Source organism: Ambystoma mexicanum, chromosome 7q (assembly GCF_040938575.1).
Source record: "Ambystoma mexicanum isolate Mex_15411 chromosome 7q, UKY_AmexF1_1, whole genome shotgun sequence".
In the NCBI taxonomy this organism is placed as follows: domain Eukaryota; kingdom Metazoa; phylum Chordata; class Amphibia; order Caudata; family Ambystomatidae; genus Ambystoma; species Ambystoma mexicanum.
The window spans coordinates 637762753-637775137 of record NC_090941.1 but is presented as its reverse complement, the minus strand read 5'-3'; positions in this window follow the sequence as shown (position 1 = coordinate 637775137).

Below are 12385 nucleotides of genomic sequence, written 5' to 3'. Positions count from 1 at the left end.
CTTGCCTTAGTGTCCAGACACAGCCACTCTGGGCTTCAAAGGGGTTTTCAGGTTTTCTTCCCAGAGACCTCTCAATATTGAGATGGTGAATTTCTTCATTCCCTCTCGAATTTAGTGTTTGTGGCATCACAGAAGCAAAGCAATGTTCTTCAGATTTCCAGGCACTTGGTCTAAAGCATCATGCTAGACCCAAGACCTGAAGACCTTGACAAACAGAGGAGAGAATGACTACACTAGGGCACAGAGGATTAGTTCTCGATGTGAACCCAGCCTCGTTTCTCCTTCAAAGCCAGCTGCAGTGTGCATGTGTGAGCAATTGACATCTGGAAAAGGTGCAGAAGCTCTGGCTTTTTTTTATTTTTATTAATTAAAACAATGATACAGGCAATTTAATTTCAAGAAGGGAAATCTGCTGATCATATTCCCCTTCCCTAAATCTCCAAGCCAAAAGCATGGTGCACACTTGTGACCATCTGCCTCAGTAACGTGATCTTCTGCACCTGCTCTCCAGGGCAGAGGGCAGGTACATAGGTCACAGGTGCCCTCTTGGCAGCTGCAGTTATGGCCAAGTCTCTGCAGTGCAGGGGCTAGGTTTACGGTATGCATCCCTGTTCCAAAAACGACATAACTATAATACTTTTGTCCTGGTGGCAAGTTAAACTGTAAATATACGACATACCTGAATTGGGGCATAGTGGCCAGCACCTCTCATAGTTGTCATAGCCACCACAAATTGATATCACACATGTGTCAATCCTGGGCAGGTAGCAACTCACTGGGAGAGACTCCCAGTTAGGGGACAAGGACTCCCATTCCTGTGAGGCACTCACTAAGCCACACAGCCTAGTAGCATACATGGGACTATCTGCTACAAAGACTAATGTAACATTTGCATATTTGGCTGAAGGTAATGATGGAACCTACCACCCTGGAGAAGTAAAGGAGAATGTCTCGTAAAGAGAAGACACATACTTAACTGAGAAGAGTGGAGGAACATGGAGAAGCAGAGAGTATCTTATGCTGTGGAAGCCCCATGACGTGAGCATGCCGTGGAGAGGCGAACCAGAGATGAGCCACAGAGCCCACGACTTTCGAAGAGCTGCAGAATGCCATCGCCCGCTCAGATTACATGGCCCACAATATTCCATGATATACAGAGAGGTAACAGGGAGAAATGGGAAGCTGCCGGGGCAGCCAACTACAAGAAGAGAAACACGCCCCACTACTCACGGCAAGTAACTTAATATAAACCTGTGTAGTTGGAACTGTGTAAAGCCAATAAAGAGGAAAGGTAATACCCCTGTGAGGGAAGTCTATGAAGACTCTGAACAAAGACCGAATAAAGGAGAGAAATTACTATATGACCACCATGGACCAGATTACAGAAACGTTGCACTGATGCAAGTGCAAGGTTGCACAGTATTAGCACTAGGGCAACGTTTGCCCTATTTTTGAAAACACTGGGACAAATTATAAAACTATTGCACCATGACAAGTGCAGTTTGGCATGATATAAGCACTAGGGCAAAAATTGCTCTCGGGCAAAAAAGATACATTTTCACTGCATTATTGCAACGGGTCAAAGTTTGCCCTAGTGCTAATACGGAATGGTATTAGCACAAGGGCAAACTTTGCTCTTGTGAAAAAACGCTTAACAAATGTATCTTTCTTGCACTACAGCAATTTTTGCCCAGGTGCTTATAGCATGCCAATATGCACTTGTCATGGTGCAATGTTTTTCTAATATGTCCCACTGTTTTTAAAAATAGGGCAAACTTTGCCCTAGGTCTAATACCGTACAACTTTGCACTTGCTGATGAAAAGGGAAGAAGAAACTGTAGCATAAAATCTTGTAATAAGGGAGGACAGACAAAACTATCCAGTGAACACGATAGTTACAAAGAGCGAACCTAGGATAGGGAAAATGCCAAGTGGGAAGAAACCACAGCCAAGCTGAGAAAGCTTGGATCAACAGATTATGAGACATCTAAAACCTCCAACCAGAATGTGAGAAAGTATCACGAGGAAAGTTGTCACAGATACATCCGTAGAAAGAGTACAACACCAAAGACTGTTGTAGAAGAGCTACGAGAGTTAATCCAAGGGATAAAGAGAGACTGTTATAGTAGATTTTTTCTAGACAGGCAGCACAAGGAACAGAAACATTGATACAAAGAGACTGTCAGAAGACATTGGCGCAGGGGAGTCAAGCCAGTCTCCTAGACTTGTTAAAGTTAGTTATTTTAGTGGTAGGGTCAGGTAGAATTAGATTCTGACTGAGGACTTTATTTTCTTTGGTACTTCTTGACAACTGATGATCACATTTAGTTCCTTTAGATAGTCAGGGAACTCCTTCTAGAAATAGGGAATGATATGCCTTTTTCTCATAATTTGAATAACAGTGAATTAGAATGTCCTTGGAGAGTCGGACTCCTTCTTTCAACCCACCATAACACATAATAAAAGCTCAGATGGTAGCACAGGGGAAGTACATGAAGGAAGGTCTGATGCCCTGCTGAAAACAGTGAGTGAGTTTTTTAAGTGGTGTGATACCTTGAGCTAAGCGCAGGCTAATTAATTAAAAAATGCTCTACAATGTCCTCTGTATGTTGCTCTCCTTGCTTTCATATTTCCATATTCCTCCCAAGAGGTCAACAATGGGGCTTTGAGCTTGGAGACCTAAGGCAACTGTAGTAGAACGTCATGCAGTGCTGCACAGCATTGTGCAATCACATTTTCTGGGGTGCTTTTCATAAACACTTATGTGCTCAAATAGGAGGTTGTGTGAGTTGCTTTTTTGGCCATCTACAAAGAGGCACTACCACCACAGTCTATTCAAGGAGCACTAATGGTTTTGACTCCTGTATTTGAGGTAGTATCTTGTACTTAGTAAACTTAGGGGCCAGCATGACGGAGCCTGGAATATTGGAGGTTGTCCTGAAGATCCTTGTGAACACCTCCGAGATTTAGATACATTAGTGTTGTCATCTAGCTTCATTAGGTTGTACCTTCTTTCTCTCTGTCATTTGATGATCACTAGATCAGGGGTTGAAGCCTTAGAGGCTGAACTTAAAATCTGCAAGAAACTGGCCAATGCTGCCGCAGTCTCTGCCTCTCCTGTCCCCTCCCAGGTCCTCCGTATGGCACTGGCATCTCACTTAATCTCTAAAACTCAGGACATCCCGTCCTCTCACTCCTCCTATCCCCTCCATCCCCCCACTCCCTGCTCTTCCTCTGGCCATTCTGCAGCCACCTCTCCTCCCTACTTCTCTGCCTTTCCCCTGTTCTCCTCAGAAGAGGTTTCTAGACAAGTCTGATCTATGGAAGTCTCCTCGAAACAGGTTCACCTCTGCTCCTCCAAGACTATCAAGGACCACATCAACTCCCTGGCTCCTGCCCTGGCTGATTTCTGCAATCACCCCTACGCCACTGGAGTCTTCCGATCCCCCCTGAAGCACTCTCTTGTGCACCCTCTTCATAAGAAACCCACTGCCGACCCCTCCTGCCCGGCCAACTATCACCCAATCTCCATCACTCCCTTCCTGGGCAAGCTCCTGGAGAAACTGGCCATCTCCCAGTTTAATCTCCACACTGAATCTGTTGGTTGTCTCCATGACCATCAGTCTGCTTCAGAGCTGCCAGAAGCATGGAAACTGCTCTCCTGAACATCCGTCAAGACCTTTTCTCCAATCTTGATTCTAACACCCCTTGCGTCCTCATCCTGCTTGATCTCTCTTCTGCCTTTGACACTGTCAACCATGCCATCCTGCTCAACCATCTCCGTAATAACCTGGGTACCACCGGTCAGGCTCTAGCGTGGCAGACTTCTTTCCACTGCGACCGCCCCTCTCAGGTCCAACTTGGGTCCTTCCTCTCTGCTATCTTTTTCTCTATCTGTGGTGTCCCCCAGAGGTCTAACCTCTCTCCCTGGTTGTTCAACCAATACCTGGCACTCGTGGCCCAACGCACCGCCTCTTTATGCCCCAACTTTCAGTGTTATGCGGATGACACCCAGCTCATCTTCAGGCTACCCTCGGCCTCCTCCTCTACTTCCCTCATCTCTGACTGTCTGTCTACTATCCAGCAGTGGTGTGCCGCCAATGACCTCTGCCTTAATGCCAGTAAAACTGAGATTCTCCTCAATGGCACACCCGCTCCATCCTTTCCTGTAGCTCTCTGGCCGGCCTCTCTTGGCCCTCTTCCTGCTCCCACCTGTGAGGCTAAAAATCTTGGGGTCATCTTCGACTCTACACTCTCCTTCTCACATCTCTGATGTCTCTAAGAAGTCACGCTACCAACTGCACCTCCTCAGAGGTATTCTTCCTTTCCTCTCATTCCCCCAGAAGCTCAGTGTCTCCAGAGCTCTGGTTCTCTCTAGGCTGGACTATTGCAACAGCCTCTTTCTAAATCTGCCTGCTTCTACTCTCCGCCCTCTGCAACTTATCCAGAACAGGACTGCGAGACTTGTCCTTGGCCTCAAGCCCAGTGATCGTATCTCTTCAGGACTGAAATCCCTGCACTGGCTCCCTGTGGCTGCAAGGATTAAGTTCAAAAACCTTCTGCATCGTCCACAGCGCCTTCTGGGGCATGGGGCCTCAATACCTTCAACTCTCTCTTGCTAAATGCCTTCCTTCTCGAGTTCTTCGCTCATCTGCCTCAAACTCCCTCAGGGTCAGTCGCTTCTCCAAGCAACAAGTTGGTGGTAGATCTCTTTATTCAGCTGGGGCCTTCCTCTGAAACATCCTCCCTGCCTCCCTGAAGCTTGAGGAGAATCATCTTCGGTTCCGGAAGCACCTCAAAACCTTTCTCTTTGCTTCTGCTTTTTCTCCTCCTCTCCCCTGTTGACTTCCTGGCTGACACTGACATTGCACTGGTTGCCTGGCCACACTCCGATCTCGGGCCCAGGTCCCCTCCCCCGCCAGTCGTACTCCTGCACTGCCCTCCTGGCAACCCCACACTTGGGGACTGTTTTCTGAATCCTGACAGTCCCACTGCCAGCACTTGACACCTGATGCCTGCACTTACCCTTGCCACCTGCTGGCCGTACTTCTCCTCCCTCCCCTTCCCATGCACTTGCACAATCTGAATGACACCCGGCCTAGTAGGATCATTGTTTGTCTTCCCTCTGTTCCCCTCCCTCGTGTCTTGAAACACCTGTGAATAGGCGCATTATAAATGCCATATCATATAATTTCTGCAGATTTTGGACGCTTTGCTAACAGATTGACTTTGCCTAAATTGTTATTATTGTTATTTGAGTTTAAAGCCGACACTATACGACAGTGTCGACTTAATACGACCATTGGGGTAGAGAGGAGTGGGTGTGGGGAGCAGGTTTAAGGTTTAAGGTTGCCACATAAACTAGTTGTGCATGCTCCTCCAGTTGGGTAGTGCATGTCCCTCACCGATATTGTAGGTGTACCCGGGTGCACAAAGGCAGCGTAGCGATAGTCCAGTTGGGGACTGGAGAATTGAACATATTTTAAATAAATGTAACTTTTAACATGTTCTTCATATTTTGTATAACAATTTGGGCTTTACCCTTAATGTTTTTAGATTTCTGTCTTTTAATTTCTACGTTTAAAAAAAACATATTACTGTAATAACTGGAATAATAAACAGCTTTTTGTAAGCTTTTGACCCTGGAAATCCAGGAAGCAGTGTTGCTAAGTTTTTACATTTTCAAGTGATTTTTAAAAAGGGACGGTACCCCAAGAGTGCATTGAACTTGCATTATCTAAATATTAATTATTTGACACTTTAGTGCTTGGTTCATTATTCACATAGATACTATTAAGCTATAGAAAGAAATAAGGATAAAAAGAAAAACCTATATGTAATTGTCTTCTTTACATGCACCAAAAAGATTTTGAAGATAATTGCACCTAAAGAGGAAGCAAATGTTTGAATTCATAAAATAGAATGAATGTTAATATTGCTTAATTTTAAGGATATTATATCCCCTAGAAGCAGTTCTTATCACTTCAATTGTGTAAGGAAGGAAGATTTGATTATGAATGAAACACCAACACGAGATTTACTTAATCTGCTCTGAAAGTTTCAGCTGCTCGCAACCAAAACAGGCAAGAACTCAATTAAACAGAAGCAAACTAAGCTCGATGTAAGGGCCCCGGCGCCCACAATAGCAGCTCCACCATTAAGTGACTGGTGTGGAAGATAATGGGCCTCATTAGGACCCAGGCGGTAAGGGGTTTACGGCGGCTTAAACAGCGCCGACCCTTACCGCCTGATTCCGAGGTCCCTTAGCGCCATGGAGGATTTAACACCTGCTTTTAGCAGGTGTTAAAATCCATGGCGCTAAAGGACCTTGTTGTTAATTACGCCACCGTAATTTACGGTGGCGTAATTAACGCCTTCCCCACTCCCATTATGCCCTATGGGGCAAAAATGGGAATGGGGAAGGGTAAATGGGTTAATGGGGACTTACCGCCCCGCCAACCTCGGAATGGGGCGGTAAGTCCGCCAACCACCATGGCGTAAACGTAGTTTACGCCATGGTGGTAAAGGTACGACCCAGGCGGTAACTTACCGCCTGGGTCGGAATGAGGCCCACTGTAACATCATCCCTGGCAATTGCTAATAGAAACTCAAAATCTGAAAGCATACCAATTAGTTGGAAAAGAATCATATTATGAGCAGCACCACCCATTTGGGATCTACTGCAATTCCGGTGTCTGGAGCGAGAATAGATTAGGTGGCAGAGCCTCCGATACATATATAGGTGTCTGCCATTGGAGAAAGCCATATTCAATGCAACAATCTCAAAACAAGCTAGAAAGGTTGAGAAGCCTGTTAAAAACATTGCAGGTAGACATAGCGTTGGTCAAGGAGGGAAGTGAGAAATATAAAGATGGTTTAGTCAGAGACAGCAAACCCGAGGAAATAACTCCAGCACCACACATGGGTAAGGTTACACTGGGCATAGTTAAAACCATGCGCCTGAAACTGAAGGTTTGTGGACCAGTACTTAATGCCTGTCTGGAAGAATGATGCTAGAGCGCGTTAAAGCAGTCAGTTGGGTGATTAATACCCACATACTGAGTTAGCCACCCCAATGTTGGGGGAAACCCAGCAAAGCAAATATTTTTTGCAGTACAATCAACTGCAGATAATAATTTGGTTAAGGAAGTCAATAGCATAGAGTGTCCCAGAAATTAGGGCATGGTAAGGTGAGTAAGCACTAACATAATATATAGGGTGAAGGTTCCAAAGCTGTCCTAAGGTCCCAGGGAAGTAGGGGATGCTTTATTAAATACATATATACACTTGATCCAGCACAGGGTATATGGCTGTGCCATGATCAGAAGTGAAATGATTCGCTGTTTCCGCTCCTCCCCTGTTGGAGGTACCATCAGAGTTCATCTGGATTGAATGTAGCAAAGAGTTCTTGGCTGACGGTGTCTTGTCCTGTGAATATAGAACAAACCTCTGTTAGGTCTGACCATAGAGCTTACAGCAATGCCCCCTTCTGATGTGGATATTCTCCAATCACATAGTGCCAAAAAATACTTGGAGGAAAAGGGGGTTATCATGCCCTTAATAAGAAGAGGTCTGGTTTAGAAAAATAGTGACAGTATAAAATTAAGCAGGGGGAGGCGAGCAATCCCGATTATGATTGTATATGACAGGGCATCTGTGAATTCAATTGTATTATCCAAGGCATGGAACAAGAAATGGTTACCAGTGTGGAATAGAGTTGGAATCTCAAATATCCTGCTTGGACCAATTTGATCAGACAATAGGCTTCATTATAAGTCTGCCGGACTGGAATTGAGGGTGCCGTTAGCAATGGACCAGCACCCCAACCCCCCCCCCCCCCCCCCCCCCGGACCGGGGCATCTGAAAGCAACGTCCCAGGAAGGCAGAGTAATTCACGGAAGCACCAGCACCGTTAGCAATGGTGCCGGTGCTTCAGAGTCGTCCCCATTCCCCCTCCTTCTGTGGAAACAGGCACAGGTGAAAGTCACACATTCGGACTTTTTTTTAAAGATGTCAGCCGTGGGTTAAGGATGGATGGAAAGTTTGTTTTGTCTAGCATTTCAACGAAACAGTAACTCAAATGCACTCCCAGCAACCACTGGTTGCTGGCAGCCTGCCATACATTAGTGTCCAGTGTCCTCTGTCCTGTCACTAATGTATGGAAGGGGACTGGACAACACATCTTTATGCCGCTGTCCAGCCTCTACTAAAATGCTAAGGTCACCTTTGAGAATAAGGCGACGTGAGCATTGCTGAAAGTAGCAAAATGAAATGAGCGCATTCTCTGCACTCCTTCCATGTGTGATACTTTTCAGAATCTGGCCCAGAGTGTCTAATAATTTATTTTCCAGAACGCACCACCATATGCAAACAACATTGCTAAGCGTCAGCCATATTAGACCAGCGAGGGAATGCCTATTTTCATACAAATGGTCATTTCACTTATGCTCTGAGAATAAAGTGGAAGAGCGAGACTTTAAAAAAATCTGCATAATTCCACCTTGCTTCAAGAAATATCTTCATAAAATATGGTAAACATTCCTATTGCACCACCAGAGGGAGGTGGTATATTAGAATCTCCTTTTCAATATCTGCTACTCAAAACTAGGGACAACAGAGGTGATAATGATTAGTTGTGCTGTATCATGATGATTTTTATCTAGTGTAGGTGTTTTGCCTGATCCAGCAGTTATCTTATAAAGTGGACAATGTTTTCACTTATTATTCCTGTATGGTTTGTTTTACTGTTTTTTGTGCACTCTGACCAGCGGTGGTGCCTTTTGAATATTTTTACATTGTACGGTTTGAGACATTTTGACTGTGTTTTTAACTGTTTTAGTTGATGAACACGTTTTTATATTTCATAATGTGCAGTTGTTTTTTATATGTTCTATTTAATGGATTTATACAATCATAATACAGTTTAACTGTGCTATGCTATGAATTTACAGTTTCTTGGCAAGGAAATAAGAGCAATCAAAGTTAATATAGGCCAAATTGCAGGTTTTCATTGACATAGTAGGACCACTATATATCCTAAGGCAACAGTTCCCTCCAGCGGTGACAACAGGCGAAGCTATGCAAATTTGTTTCTACTGTGAATGACTGCATCAGACAAACATACAGGGACACATATACATCTGGCCTGTTATTATATTGTTAGATTAGATGTCCACTATGAAAAGAGACTTTGCAAATCTCACAATGCAGGTTTAAATTCAGAACTTAACATTAAATACTTCAGGAAAGCCATAGATGAGCTGAATTGTATCAGCAATATAAATAGTCTCTGGTAGACTTGAAGGTTACAAGTCCGAACTCCAATCTCCATATTTTCAGGTTTTGAGAATACTAAGTGGTGGAAGATTGCAGAAGCTTATTTTATAGATAAAAACATTGGTTGCCAGTTAAGTTTAAGGTCTTTCGACATTATGGTCTAATCCAGACTTGTGGGGCTGTGAGGAAGTGAGGCAGTATCTTGCTCTGTTGATAGAAGGCACAACAGGTTCAGGAGAGATGGTGCAAACATGTAAAGTGTTCTTTCAAATGAGGTTACAGCTGAGGGATGTCAACAATGCCTGATGAATCCGTCCACTCCAAGGAGTAAACTTTATAAAGTTTGGAAGACATTTACTGGACCAGATAGTCGCAGAAGATATTTCAATACAAAGTATTGAAGTTAAATGGAAATGCTGGCATTGCTCATTATAGCACCTGTGAGGAGTCTTTTGATTCATGAATTTTACAAATGTCAGTGATCACTTTTTCTCTTTCTCATGTGATGCAGTTTTGCCCAATGTTGGGCTATCCCTCCACTCAGTTCATTTTCATAGTTTATGTTCTTGTAACATAATAATTCATAACAAGATCAGTTTGAAGCCCCATGAGTGAAACGAGTTGAGGTGTTGGGTGTGCGGAGGTTAGGGATCAATTCTTCAGGATATGATTAAGGCTTTGGCTGACATAAATTTAGCCAGCTGTCTGCCAGAAAAGGAGATCATTAAAAGATATTTGGTTGGGTTGTAGCAATTCACACAATTCCATACGGAGGTTTAATAATGCCCTTTGGACTTTGAAATGGTCAAATTCCAATATCAGTTCTAGGAGCAGGCATTGCTTAGAGCTACCCAGGTCACTGCATTCACACCGAACCTACACTCTGCAGCCTTCGTGGCCCACTCTCAACCGTGTCCTAGCACATTTAACGTCCCCTCCAAAACACCCATGCCTGATCAATATCCCGCAAAACCTACCTCCTTCTGACCTGCCCACAACACACTCAGGCAAACAGCTCCCTCTCCCGATGACTACCTAACAGCATAACCGTCTTTTTCTATCCTGCATACTCATCAACGCCGGATCGGTTGCCAAAAATAAACACAAGATTTTTGACCTCATATCGAAGGAAAACCCAAACTTCCTATTCATCACTGAATCCTGGTTCGCCGATGATTTCAACCTCATTGCACATGAAGCCTTCCCCCCGGCTACTTCCTGCTCGTATGCAACAGGCCCAGCAGAGAGGGGGGCCTAGCAGAGGCGTTGCTGGGGGGGGGCTAAGGGGATATAGCCCCAGGTCTTTTGGTTTTAGCCCCGGATAGAAGCTTGGGGGGGTTACAACCAAAAAGCTAGCTAGCCCCGAGTCATGACCATCCCGACATTAGCGTAGCCCCGGATCTATTCCAGACCTAGAAACACCCCTGGAGCCTAGCCATCCTCCACAAACAACATCTGTCAGTAATTTCCACTGATAGTCTTCCCGGTGACACCAACTGCAAATCCATTCACAACATGTTCTGCCTCTGCCCTTCAGTCACCCACAGCTTCCTTCTCCTATTTAGGCCACCCGACTATGACCAACACTTTGCTGAGTCTCTCTGTCACTCCCTCTCATCCATGCTCATCCAGCACCCTGCCCTCACTATTTTAGGAAATGTCAACATCTGGTTTGATGTCTCCACCAACCCCATGACTCACTCCCTTACTGACAATCTAGAAGCTCTCAGCCTGTCACAACTGATCTCACACCGACCCTCATTGCAGGACACACCCTAGATGCAGATTGTTACACATTGGTTAAAGTCTCCATGCTCAAGCCTTGTCCACTCATCTGGACTGATCTCCACGCTAATCCTTTTCTCTCTCCAATACCTTCCCCTGTCCCCATCACTTCCGCCAACAAATCCCTCAACTACCCGACCACCATCCCTCTTTGGTATAAAATCATCGTCGATCCAGACCTGGCCGATTCAATACTACATACACTTCCAGAACTCCCTCGCTAGGAAGGATACCCCTCCATCGATCTCTTTGACCTATGGCTCTGTGAAGCTATGACCCCCCCCCCACTCACACCATCCCACCACCCCTCCTGGTGATCGACACCACACCCAAAAGTGGTACACCCCATTCCTCAAAGTGCTCAAAACCCTCAAGCATTGCCTAGAGCAAGCCTGGTGACCACCCCACCACTCTTAACAAAACAGCCCTTGCAATACTGAACAGGGCATCATTTTATGAAATCAAGAAAGCAAAAAAAAACCATGAGAACAGAATCTCCAACTCCAGAAATGCATGCAGGAAACTCCACAAAATTCTAGAGGCATTCAATTCCCCAGGTGCCTAACCCTCTCCTCCCTGAACTCACAAGCCCTCTGCGATGAACTTTACAACCACTTTCATGACAGTGCGCTCAAAACACACCATACCATAACCACAAAACTAGCTCTGATCCGGCCACTGACATCCAGACCTTCCACAAACCTGAACCCTTACTTGCCATTCCAAACTACTTTCACATCTTTCACCCCTATTTCCCAGGCCGATTTCAGCAACCACCTAGCACTTAGCCGACCCTCGGGCTTGCAAGGGAGACCCTTTCCCACTGCCCCTTCTAAAAAAGATCCTTTCCTCCACCTTTTCTGGCAGCGCAGCCAACTCCACTGTAAATAACTTGCTCGCATCAGGCACTTTCAGAGAGGCCTTCGAAACCTCTCATGTAAAACTGTTTATCAAAACACCCAGGCTCGGCCCATTGTTTCCATCAAGCTACCACCCAATCTCCAGTACCTGCTTCATTTCCAAACTCATTGACCGCGTGGCATATAAGCAACTCAGCCTTTTCACCGAAGCCAATAGTCTGCTCGAACCCGGCCAATTAGGGTTCCAACTCCTATGTGCAAAGGAATCTTCTCTGGTCTCCATCTGGGATGACCTAAAAAGAACTGCCTACTCACCACAAGGGTGTGCTGCGCTCATCCTCCAGGATCTATCCATGGCCTTTGATACAATTGACCACACAACACCGAGGAACAGTCTCCTCACTCTAGGCATCAAAGAATATGCCCTTAATTGGATCACCTCCTTTATTTCTAATCGCTCACAA